The sequence below is a fragment of the Anopheles stephensi genome, unplaced genomic scaffold, assembly GCF_013141755.1.
Source record: "Anopheles stephensi strain Indian unplaced genomic scaffold, UCI_ANSTEP_V1.0 ucontig25, whole genome shotgun sequence".
In the NCBI taxonomy this organism is placed as follows: domain Eukaryota; kingdom Metazoa; phylum Arthropoda; class Insecta; order Diptera; family Culicidae; genus Anopheles; species Anopheles stephensi.
The window spans coordinates 2,336-15,000 of NW_023405180.1; positions in this window are offsets into that span (position 1 = coordinate 2,336).

The window sequence follows — 12,665 nt, forward strand, 5'->3', positions numbered from 1 at the left end:
AAGACAAGGCGCTGTCTCTTCCAAGCCGCGGGAAATATACCCCGATCAAGACACTCTTGGTAAACTCTTCGGAAAACTGCGGGATGTTCTCGAATGGCGGTGCGTAGGACTGCGTTCGGGATGCCGTCTAATCCCGGCGCCTTTCGAGTTGCGAGATTCCCCGCAATGGTAAGCAGTTCTTCCTCTGCTATTGGTCGGATGTTGTTGGTAGTACTGCTGCTTTCCTCAGGCCATCGGAAGGGCGGGTGTTGTGGGAAGAGGTCGTCAACAATCCTCTTCAGTACTACCGGATCTGTTTCAGGCGGGGCACGACTGCCTGTAGACGCGCTTTCAAGATCTTATATAGATCGCCAAACAGGTGGTCATTGGCTTGCGCGATCAGATCTGCCATGACCTTCTCTTTGCTGCGTCGTATTGCTCGAGTCAGAGCCTTCCTTGCCTCCAGCTTTCTTTCGGCGGCTGCGGCTCTCTCATCCGGATTTCTCCGACTGAGGGCGTACTCGCTAGCGGCCTGGAGAGCATCGCGCAGCGCTGCGATCTCTGCTGTCCACCAGTAAAGCTGGGGCCGGATGTTGTACGACGGGGCTCGTACTCGCTGCATTACCTCGTCGCAAGCTCTGGATAGTAGGGCAACAAGTTGTTCCGGTGATGTGGCGGCTTCAGGGAACCGGACTGCGTCCAACGCGATCTTGAATGGCTCGACCTGAAATTGCCGAGACTTCCACATCTTGCCTGCACGTCTCGGAACTGCTTGCTGACGAGATCTTGATGGCTGCTGGTGGTTTCGCCTGCTGGTACTGCTGCTGTTGTTGCCATTAGGTCCAACAGTGAACCTAATGTAACGATGGTCACTGGCCGACGCATTATCCAGCACTCTCCAATCTTGTTGCGCTAGCGAAGGACTTGAAAAAGTGACGTCAACGATGCTCTCGCTGGCCACTCCGTTGCCCACGAACGTTGGCCTACGTCCACGGTTTAGCAACTCAAGCTCTAATAGAGCGGTGGTCGTTGCAAGTTCAACGCCTCTTTCCTTCGTCCTGGCGCTACCCCAATCCTCATGCCAGGCATTAAAGTCACCCGCCAAGACGACATGCGGATGAGCTCTGGCTTCGATGTAGACAGCATCGAGGAAAGCGGCAAACTCCTCGACGGTGAGGGTTGGGGAGGCATAGCAGCTGATGAAAACGATACCGCCCACTTCCGCCGCAACCAATCCCGGAACTTGGCTGCTAAACAGGCGTTGAATGGGGCGCATTCCGGCAGCGATGATGGCTGCTTTGCCGGACACATCAACCGCCCATCTACCGTCATTGGCTGGACAGCGGTAGATTTCTGATGCGATGATAACGTCCACTCTCTCCTCTCGCGCGAACTGCAGCATCAGATCTTGAGCCGTCCTACTCCTGGACGCATTCAGCTGCAGGACCTTCAGCGTCGTTGGAGTAACTGTAGCTGCTGTTCGCGTTGCTGCTGATGTCGTCAGGGTTGTATCAGCCATTCAGTACACCGGCACACCGTGGAGACCCGATGACGTGGGTACCGCCGCAAATGATGCACTTTGGAGTAGCTGTGCAGGTCTTAGCCCGATGGCCTGCGATGCCGCATTTCAGACAGATGGTCTGCCTGTCAACCCCCTTACAGTTGGGCGCTATGTGCCCCCGCTCCAAGCAGTGGAAGCACCGCCTTGCTGCTGCACCCTGCGGCTCCAACTCCTGCAGTCGACACCGAGTGTTGCCGATGTAGACGTGCATACCATCCAAACGTTGAGCCACTTGACGCGGGATCTTCACACGTGCACGCTGAGTGCCCTCCTGACGACGCCATTGGTCAACTGCATCCTCGGTGATGGTGGTGCCTGCTGCTGATGAAAGCGCAGCCGCTGTGTCAGCCGATGTGGCCAGCATATCAATATCTGATATGAGCAGCTGACTCATATCACAGATAACGCGAACACTCGCCTTTTCGCCAAGAACACGTTCGATCTCTGCCTTCAAGCCCATGCCATCAGCACCGGGCCGCAGGTAAAGCGAGAGTACCTGCTCGTCGACTCGCCGAGCCCGCAGAACGTCCTTGTCGACAGTCGTATTCTTGCGGATGGCGCTGTACATCTCAAGATATGTGGAACCATTCGCAGCCGTAACACGAACGATGTCAGCGCGTGGTTTCGGACGACTTGCTGGTGGGTTAACCACCGCTGGGCGCTGCTGCTGTTGTGCGTACTGCTGCTGCTGCTGCTGGATAGAACGCCGCTTCAGTACCGTCGAGAACAGCTCATCAGGGTGTGCTGTAGCGTTGGCGGACACCAAAGCCGAACGCTGAGACGGTTGCTGCTGTTGCTGGTGTTGTTGCAACTGCTGCACACGCTGCTGCTGCTGCGACGGCTGTACACGCTGTTGCTGCTGCACGCGCTGCTGCTGCTGCGACGGCTGCACTCGCTGCAGTTGCTGTGGGCGTTGCTGTGGCTGATGCCACTGCTGCCGCTGCTGCTGTTGTTGCGGAAGCTGCTGTATCTGCTGTTGCCGCTGCTGATGCTGTGAACGCTGCTGCTGTTGCTGCTGTTGCCGCTGCTGATGCTGTGAACGCTGCTGCTGTTGCTGCTGCTGCTGCTGGTGTTGTTGCGGCTGCTGTTTCTGCTGCTGCTGCTGCTGCTGCTGGCCCATTGCCGACACTGCGACCGTCCGTCGCTGCGGCTGTGGCTGGCTACGCTGCTGCTGCTGCTTCTGCTGCTGCTGTTGCTGCGACTGCTGCTGCTGCTGACGAATCTGCTGATTGCGGAGTTTGCGCTTCTCCCTCAGCTTCAGCCAACCGATACGTTTGCGCGCTTTCTTTGGCGCAGTGGTGGAAGATTCTTTCAGCTCCTGCTCATGCATTGTTAGCACCGCTCGTGTACCCTGACGGTACAGCTCCAGCTCCTGCTCCGACAAAGCAAGCTGCTTCGTCAACCGAGCTATCGTCGCCTGCAATGCATCATTTTGCGCATCCCGTTTGCGCAGCCGTTCAAGCAGCTCTGCCTTGGTAGGTTCATCAACTGCAACTGCAACATTCACAGGTGGCGAAGCAGACTGGACGGTTTTCTGCTGCTCCGTGGATAAGTCCACCCGCTCCAGACACACCACGGGAACAAGCTCTGATGCTTGTGTTGCATCGACGATAGTGCTGTTGAACTCATCGTCATCGTCGCTGGATGAAACGTTCAGGGTCATGTCCCCATCCAAAATCGGCTTAGAGCGTTCCGGATGCGCTTGAGCTGGAGTGCGGTTCAAGACGCTGCCATCAGTAGAAGAGGCAACAGACGAAGCCCTGGTCCTCGGCCTCAAAACTCTACGCTCTCCCGATGGGGGTTGGGCGTTACCGCCCCCCCCGGACGACATGGTCGGTCAACACGCTATAAGACGGATATGCTGTACAACAAAATAAAGCAACCCGTACTTACCGATGCAGGATGGGTGACGCTGTTGTCCGACTCACTGGCTTTTCCGCTGAAGTGGCTCGTACTTCGCCACTGGACGCGCCTCCTTAGCGCGATTCGAACGCAGTGCTGCACGGCCAAAACTGTCCAAAACTGTGTCCACAGTGCACAATTTTCTTAAAAACTTGCATGCAAGTTTTGACGAAAAACTTTTATTACTGTGGCAGCCCGCACTTGCCACCACTGAACGCGTCTCGTCAGCGCGATTCCAACGCAGTGCTGCACGCCCGGATCGGCCCAAAACTGAGCCCACAATGCACGATTGTCTATATCTTGTAAGCAAGTTTTCCACGGAAAAACTTTTTCCTCTGTGGCAGCCCGCACTTGCCACCACTAAACGCGTCTCTTCAGGGCGATTCCAACGAGGTGCCGGAAGTTCAAATCGGCCCAAAACTGCGCCCACGGTGCAAGATTTTGCATAACTTGCATACAAGTTTTTCACTACATACACTTTTCCACTAATTTTCCAGAAATCACTCAACCGATTTGCACTATTACACTTTCACCGGATGCGTCTCTCAATTTCCCGTCGTTTGAGGGGTCAACCACCCAAATCGGACCATAAATGCCGGTGCTATGGCCGATTTTCCAATCCCTAAGCCGGTCACAGAAAACTTGCATGCAACTTGCATGCAAGTCGCAAAAAGTTTTTTGACGATAACTCGGCCGTCCGTGGTTCGAACCTGGCAACCGGCGGCTCGTTGGATGCGTCTCGGCCAGACGCGTCGATGGGGGGGTCCAGCCACCCCCTCCGACCACCCACTTGGGAGGTATTCCCAAAAAACTGGTTTTTCGGGTCTGGGTGGGGGGGTATGGGAATTGGGGGGGTGGGGTGGGGTTTTTCGGACTCCCCACCTCGAGACGAATCGATGGAGGGGTCGCACGTCCGGATCGGTGGACTTTCCACCCGGGCCGCCAAAAGCCGGTCAGAGGCCCTGCCGGGAACTCTAAGAAGCCAGGGCGGACACAACCCGTCCGAACACCGGGTGCTCCGCAAAGGGGTGTTCCGTCCGGAAGATTTTTGAATCTAACGGTTTTTCACAACTTCCAACGATATTTTCGCTCAGGGGGGGCAAAAAGCCGCCATTTTGAGAAGACGAAAAACGGCGTCCTTTTTTGCACCGAAAATTGTAACACTTATAACTCCGCGAGTTTTCCACTGATTCACTTCAAACTTTCACAACACTTTCTTCTTTACAAGGCGCACATTTCATTATATGGCAGCTCACTCGTGCGAATTACAGTTTACGAGTTATTCACTGCACAAATTCAACACTTCAAATGGCCACCATTTCCGGTACTCCATCATTTCCGGCTTTTCAAGCGCACCAAAAGTTGCGCCCCATCAGCGCGCTTCTTTTGATGTATCACTGGTTTAAATCCGAGCACAAACACACAAGTTATTCACGAAAACAGGATCCCGCGAAAAACTCCCCAATTTTCCGGAATTTTCCGGTGAAATTCGGGGGGGAGGCTCACGATGGAAATCGGGGGCCGGACACAAAAATCCAGCAACCTCACTTCACTTTTTCACGAGATTTCACGCAAAAACTATTTTCCACACGGAGCTGCACGGAGGCACGTCTATTCGCTTCGGCTGCCGAACACACACTACAGGGATAACTGGCTTGTGGTCGCCAAGCGTTCATAGCGACGTGACTTTTTGATCCTTCGATGTCGGCTCTTCCTATCATTGTGAAGCAAAATTCCCCAAGCGTAGGATTGTTCACCCTTTCAAGGGAACGTGAGCTGGGTTTAGACCGTCGTGAGACAGGTTAGTTTTACCCTACTGGTGTGTGCTAATACGTGCTATCGTAACGGAACTCCTGTGCAGTACGAGAGGAACCACAGGTACGGACCACTGGCTCAATACTAGTTCGACCGGACTTTGGTATGACGCTACGTCCGCTGGATTATGCCTGAACGCCTCTAAGGTCGTAACCAATCCGAGCTGATAGCGCTTCAAAACCTAATGGGCAATCGGAAGCTAGCGGGCCTAACAACCCTCCGAGATCCGCTGGAACTGCCTCTGCAGCCTGGCGCCTCATCCCCGCTTCATAGACTGGGCCGCATCGCGCGGGGTCGCACTGCACGTGTTAGTACCTGACCATAGGGAACGCCGGTGGCCGCCGACCTCGCCGACCGTGGACTTGACTAGTTTCGATGCCCACCGACCGCCCGCAAACGACGGGACTTCAGGCTAGGAGTTTCAAGTTGTAGAGATGCGTTCGCATCGATCCTCTCAGGCGACCTACGCCTGGTGGTGTTATGGTGGACGCAAGGCACGTCCTGGCCCGGTAGTATGTACAAGAAAATGTACAAGTCCGGGAATACGGGGTGCATCGTATGTAACGTTCGATGTACATATAAAGCCTGGTAGGTGTTGGGATTATATCTGCAACACAGGCATTATCGAAAGATGGTTAAGTGGAGTCACCCAATGGGTGCCGTGCGTTATAAGGTACGTAATGCACAGTAGAGATACATTATCGGGAGGTGGAACCCGAAAATGTACAAGTCCGGGAATACGGGGTGCATCGTATGTAACGTTCGATGTACATATAAAGCCTGGTAGGTGTTGGGATTATATCTGCAACACGGGCATTATCGAAAGATGGTTAAGTGGAGTCACCCAATGGGTGCCGTGCGTTATAAGGTACGTAATGCACAGTAGAGATACATTGTCGGGAGGTGGAACCCGAAAAATGTACAAGTCCGGGAATACGGGGTGCATCGTATGTAACGTTCGATGTACATATAAAGCCTGGTAGGTGTTGGGATTATATCTGCAACACGGGCATTATCGAAAGATGGTTAAGTGGAGTCACCCAATGGGTGCCGTGCGTTATAAGGTACGTAATGCACAGTAGAGATACATTGTCGGGAGGTGGAACCCGAAAAATGTACAAGTCCGGGAATACGGGGGGCATCGTATGTAACGTTCGATGTACATATAAAGCCTGGTAGGTGTTGGGATTATATCTGCAACACGGGCATTATCGAAAGATGGTTAAGTGGAGTCACCCAATGGGTGCCGTGCGTTATCAGGTACGTAATGCACAGTAGAGATACATTGTCGGGAGGTGGAACCCGAAAAATGTACAAGTCCGGGAATACGGGGTGCATCGTATGTAACGTTCGATGTACATATAAAGCCTGGTAGGTATTGGGATTATATCTGCAACACGGGCATTATCGAAAGATGGTTAAGTGGAGTCACCCAAAGGGTGCCGTGTGTTATAAGGTACGTAATGCACAGTAGAGATACATTGTCGGGAGGTGGTAACCGAAAAATGTACAAGTCCGGGAATACGGGGTGCATCGTATGTAACGTTCGATGTACATATAAAGCATGGTAGGTGTTGGGATTATATCTGCAACACGGGCATTATCGAAAGATGGTTAAGTGGAGTCACCCAATGGGTGCCGTGCGTTATAAGGTACGTAATGCACAGAAGAGATACATTGTTGGGAGGTGGAACCCGAAAAATGTACAAGTCCGGGAATACGGAAAAGTTCCCCATGAAAGGCTGGGGATACAATTATTGATACAAATAATGTGCCTAAGGGTACATTTATTTTTCTAAGTCCCAGAAATCCGTCACTGAACATCACGACTTACAAACACATCTTCCCCCGGTCCTCCCATATACGGCACGGGGACAAGTATGAAGAATGAAAATCATGTGTGTATGGAACATATAATGTGCCTGAGAGCACATTTTTTTGCTAAGTCCCAGAAATCCGTCACTGAACATCACGACTTACAAACACATCTTCCCCCGGTCCTCCCATATACGGCACGGGGACAAGTATGAAGAATGAAAATCATGTGTGTATGGAACATATAATGTGCCTGAGAGCACATTTTTTTTCTAAGTCCCAGAAATCCGTCACTGAACATCACGACTTACGAAGACATGTTCCCCCGGTCCTCCCATATACGGCACGGGGACAAGTATGAAGAATGAAAATCATGTGTGTATGAAACATATAATGTGCCTGAGAGCACATTTTTTTTCTAAGTCCCAGAAATCCGTCACTGAACATCACGACTTACGAAGACATGTTCCCCCGGTCCTCCCATATACGGCACGGGGACAAGTATGAAGTATGAAAATTTTTGGTCACAGCGTGAAATCCCTCTAATGATCATGAAAATAGCATCGGATCACTTATCTGACCATAAAAAGTGAACCAAAACCCTATTTGGACAAACTTTTTGGTCCTATGAAAAAATCACTTTTCATATATGTCATGGTCGAAAATTTTCTAAGTCCCAAAAAATCACATATTCTCGAATATCTCGAAAACTACTTATCGGACAGGGGTCAACCAAGGTGTTTTAGAAAGGTCTTTACTAGCTCTATTTAATGAGCCATAGCGACTTTCAAGTGATTTTTTGACACTTTTTCGCATATCGGCATCCTTGGTTCCCATACTGGCCATAGGCCATAGGGCACCGAACGGCCAACTTTTGGTCCGGGGGTGAAATTTTTTTTTCACGAGATTTTGATGAAAATGGCTTCGGAACGCGTTTCTAATAATGAAAAGTGAAACCAAACAGTATTTGCGAAGAAAAAATTGTCCTATGAAAAAATCACTTTTTCTTAGGGTACGGGTCAAAAATTTTCTAAGTCCCAAAAAATCACATTTTCTCGAATATCTCGAAAACTACTTATCGGACAGGGGTCAACCAAGGTGTTTTAGAAAGGTCTTTACAAGCTCTATTTAATGAGCCATAGCGACTTTCAAGTGATTTTTTGACACTTTTTCGCATATCGGCATCCTTGGTTCCCATACTGGCCATAGGCCATAGGGCACCGAACGGCCAACTTTTGGTCCGGGGGTGAAATTTTTTTTCCACGAGATTTTGATGAAAATGGCTTCGGAACGCGTTTCTAATAATGAAAAGTGAAACCAAACAGTATTTGCGAAGAAAAAATTGTCCTATGAAAAAATCACTTTTTCTTAGGGTACGGGTCAAAAATTTTCTAAGTCCCAAAAAATCACATATTCTCGAATATCTCGAAAACTACGTATCGGACAGGAGTCAACCAAGGTGTTTTAGAAAGGTCTTTACAAGCTCTATTTAATGAGCCATAGCGACTTTCAAGTGATTTTTTGACACTTTTTCGCATATCGGCATCCTTGGTTCCCATACTGGCCATATCCCATAGGGCACCGAACGGCCAACTTTTGGTCCGGGGGTGAAATTTTTTTTTCACGAGATTTTGATGAAAATGGCTTCGGAACGCGTTTCTAATAATGAAAAGTGAAACCAAACAGTATTTGCGAAGAAAAAATTGTCCTATGAAAAAATCACTTTTTCTTAGGGTACGGGTCAAAAATTTTCTAAGTCCCAAAAAATCACTTATTCTCGAATATCTCGAAAACTACTTATCGGACAGGGGTCAACCAAGGTGTTTTAGAAAGGTCTTTACTAGCTCTATTTAATGAGCCATAGCGACTTTCAAGTGATTTTTTGACACTTTTTCGCATATCGGCATCCTTGGTTCCCATACTGGCCATAGGCCATAGGGCACCGAACGGCCAACTTTTGGTCCGGGGGTGAAATTTTTTTTTCACGAGATTTTGATGAAAATGGCTTCGGAACGCGTTTCTAGTAATGAAAAGTGAAACCAAACAGTATTTGCGAAGAAAAAATTGTCCTATGAAAAAATCACTTTTTCTTAGGGTACGGGTCAAAAATTTTCTAAGTCCCAAAAAATCACTTATTCTCGAATATCTCGAAAACTACTTATCGGACAGGGGTCAACCAAGGTGTTTTAGAAAGGTCTTTACTAGCTCTATTTAATGAGCCATAGCGACTTTCAAGTGATTTTTTGACACTTTTTCGCATATCGGCATCCTTGGTTCCCATACTGGCCATAGGCCATAGGGCACCGAACGGCCAACTTTTGGTCCGGGGGTGAAATTTTTTTTTCACGAGATTTTGATGAAAATGGCTTCGGAACGCGTTTCTAATAATGAAAAGTGAAACCAAACAGTATTTGCGAAGAAAAAATTGTCCTATGAAAAAATCACTTTTTCTTAGGGTACGGGTCAAAAATTTTCTAAGTCCCAAAAAATCACATTTTCTCGAATATCTCGAAAACTACTTATCGGACAGGGGTCAACCAAGGTGTTTTAGAAAGGTCTTTACAAGCTCTATTTAATGAGCCATAGCGACTTTCAAGTGATTTTTTGACACTTTTTCGCATATCGGCATCCTTGGTTCCCATACTGGCCATAGGCCATAGGGCACCGAACGGCCAACTTTTGGTCCGGGGGTGAAATTTTTTTTCCACGAGATTTTGATGAAAATGGCTTCGGAACGCGTTTCTAATAATGAAAAGTGAAACCAAACAGTATTTGCGAAGAAAAAATTGTCCTATGAAAAAATCACTTTTTCTTAGGGTACGGGTCAAAAATTTTCTAAGTCCCAAAAAATCACATATTCTCGAATATCTCGAAAACTACGTATCGGACAGGAGTCAACCAAGGTGTTTTAGAAAGGTCTTTACAAGCTCTATTTAATGAGCCATAGCGACTTTCAAGTGATTTTTTGACACTTTTTCGCATATCGGCATCCTTGGTTCCCATACTGGCCATATCCCATAGGGCACCGAACGGCCAACTTTTGGTCCGGGGGTGAAATTTTTTTTTCACGAGATTTTGATGAAAATGGCTTCGGAACGCGTTTCTAATAATGAAAAGTGAAACCAAACAGTATTTGCGAAGAAAAAATTGTCCTATGAAAAAATCACTTTTTCTTAGGGTACGGGTCAAAAATTTTCTAAGTCCCAAAAAATCACTTATTCTCGAATATCTCGAAAACTACTTATCGGACAGGGGTCAACCAAGGTGTTTTAGAAAGGTCTTTACTAGCTCTATTTAATGAGCCATAGCGACTTTCAAGTGATTTTTTGACACTTTTTCGCATATCGGCATCCTTGGTTCCCATACTGGCCATAGGCCATAGGGCACCGAACGGCCAACTTTTGGTCCGGGGGTGAAATTTTTTTTTCACGAGATTTTGATGAAAATGGCTTCGGAACGCGTTTCTAGTAATGAAAAGTGAAACCAAACAGTATTTGCGAAGAAAAAATTGTCCTATGAAAAAATCACTTTTTCTTAGGGTACGGGTCAAAAATTTTCTAAGTCCCAAAAAATCACTTATTCTCGAATATCTCGAAAACTACTTATCGGACAGGGGTCAACCAAGGTGTTTTAGAAAGGTCTTTACTAGCTCTATTTAATGAGCCATAGCGACTTTCAAGTGATTTTTTGACACTTTTTCGCATATCGGCATCCTTGGTTCCCATACTGGCCATAGGCCATAGGGCACCGAACGGCCAACTTTTGGTCCGGGGGTGAAATTTTTTTTTCACGAGATTTTGATGAAAATGGCTTCGGAACGCGTTTCTAGTAATGAAAAGTGAAACCAAACAGTATTTGCGAAGAAAAAATTGTCCTATGAAAAAATCACTTTTTCTTAGGGTACGGGTCAAAAATTTTCTAAGTCCCAAAAAATCACATTTTCTCGAATATCTCGAAAACTACGTATCGGACAGGGGTCAACCAAGGTGTTTTAGAAAGGTCTCAACAAGCTCTATTTAATGGGCCATAGCGACTTTTTAGAGATTTTTTGACAAATTTTGTCATATCGGCATCCCGAGTTCCCATACTGGCCATAGGCCATGGGGCCCCGAACGAAAAAATTTTGGTCCGAGGGTCAAAATTTTTTTTCTCATAAATTTGTTCAAAACGCCGTCGGAACGCGCCTTAGATCATGAAAAGTGAAAAGAAACAGTATTTTGCAAAAGTTGGGGTGGCCTATGACTTACATGGCCACGTCCTAGGTCCGAGTTCCCGAGGTCGTGTTCTTCAGTGGCGGAAAAAAATGGCCACTTGTGGGAGATGCAAAATGTTCATTTTGTATTATAGGGGACACACTATCGAAGCGAAAATTTCAGAAATGGCCTAAAACGTGAAGAAATGATGGGGTATGTACGAAAAGAAGGTTTTTATGGTCAAACGGTGAAATTTTTTTTTTTATGAAAAATTTTGGTCTCCCACCGTTCATGAATTTCTAGGACCAAAAATCGAAAAATTTGAAAACTTCACGATCGAAAGGGAAACGCATATGTGGTGTTCCTAGGTGTGTACGGTGTACGAAAAACGGGTTCACGATGAGATATCAGGCAAATAAGTGGACCTAAAGTGAGTTATACGGGTAAGACGAGGTGTCCAAAGACCGAAATAGGGGTACCAACTGAGAACGAAATGAAGGTCCCCGAAGTCGCCATACAAGTTATAGGAGGTGTCCAAAGTACGAAAAGAGTTCCATATTCGGCTGTTCCTACTATATGGTTCCCTGATTGCTGCTCCAAGGAGTAGTGAGGAAGTGTCCAAAGGTCTGTTGGGGGTATCGAGGTGATACCCTCGACGGACAATATGCACGAAAAGTGGTTCGATGATCTATCCTGTAGGTCGTACGGCAGCCATACCCGGCTGGAAGTACCGCGGTAATTCCGCAATAAAACGTTCGCCAGACGAACAAACAAATTGAATTAGCTCATCGTAGTGTACGGAAACGAAACGAAAATGTAAGGTGATTAGGGATCCGGGAGCAATCTCGCGATCCCATGGTTCGGTGTAAGAAATGATACGAAGTGTTCATAAGTCTCCTCTGGAGGCAGAACCATCGTAGCAAAGTTCGGGAACCCAAGGGTCACAAAAACTCGTAGGACGATATCCACGAATAATCGGGGACTTGTGGGGACTACCGTGCCCTGACAAGTCAACTACACCTTAACTGGTGATGGTCGTCCTACGGGGACCTGCGGGGAACAAAAGGGTCACAAAAACTCGTAGGACAATATCTCCGAATAATCGGGGACTTGTGGGGACCACCGTGCCCTGACAAGTCAACTACACCTTAACTGGTGATGGTTGTCCTACGGGGACCTGCCGGGAACCCAAGGGTCACAAAAACTCGTAGGACGATATCCACGAATAATCGGGGACTTGTGGGGACTACCGTGCCCTGACAAGTCAACTACACCTTAACTGGTGATGGTCGTCCTACGGGGACCTGCGGGGAGCAAAAGGAGTCAGAAACAATCGTAGGACGATATCCACGAATAATCGGGGACTTGTGGGGACTACCGTGCCCTGACAAGTCAACTAC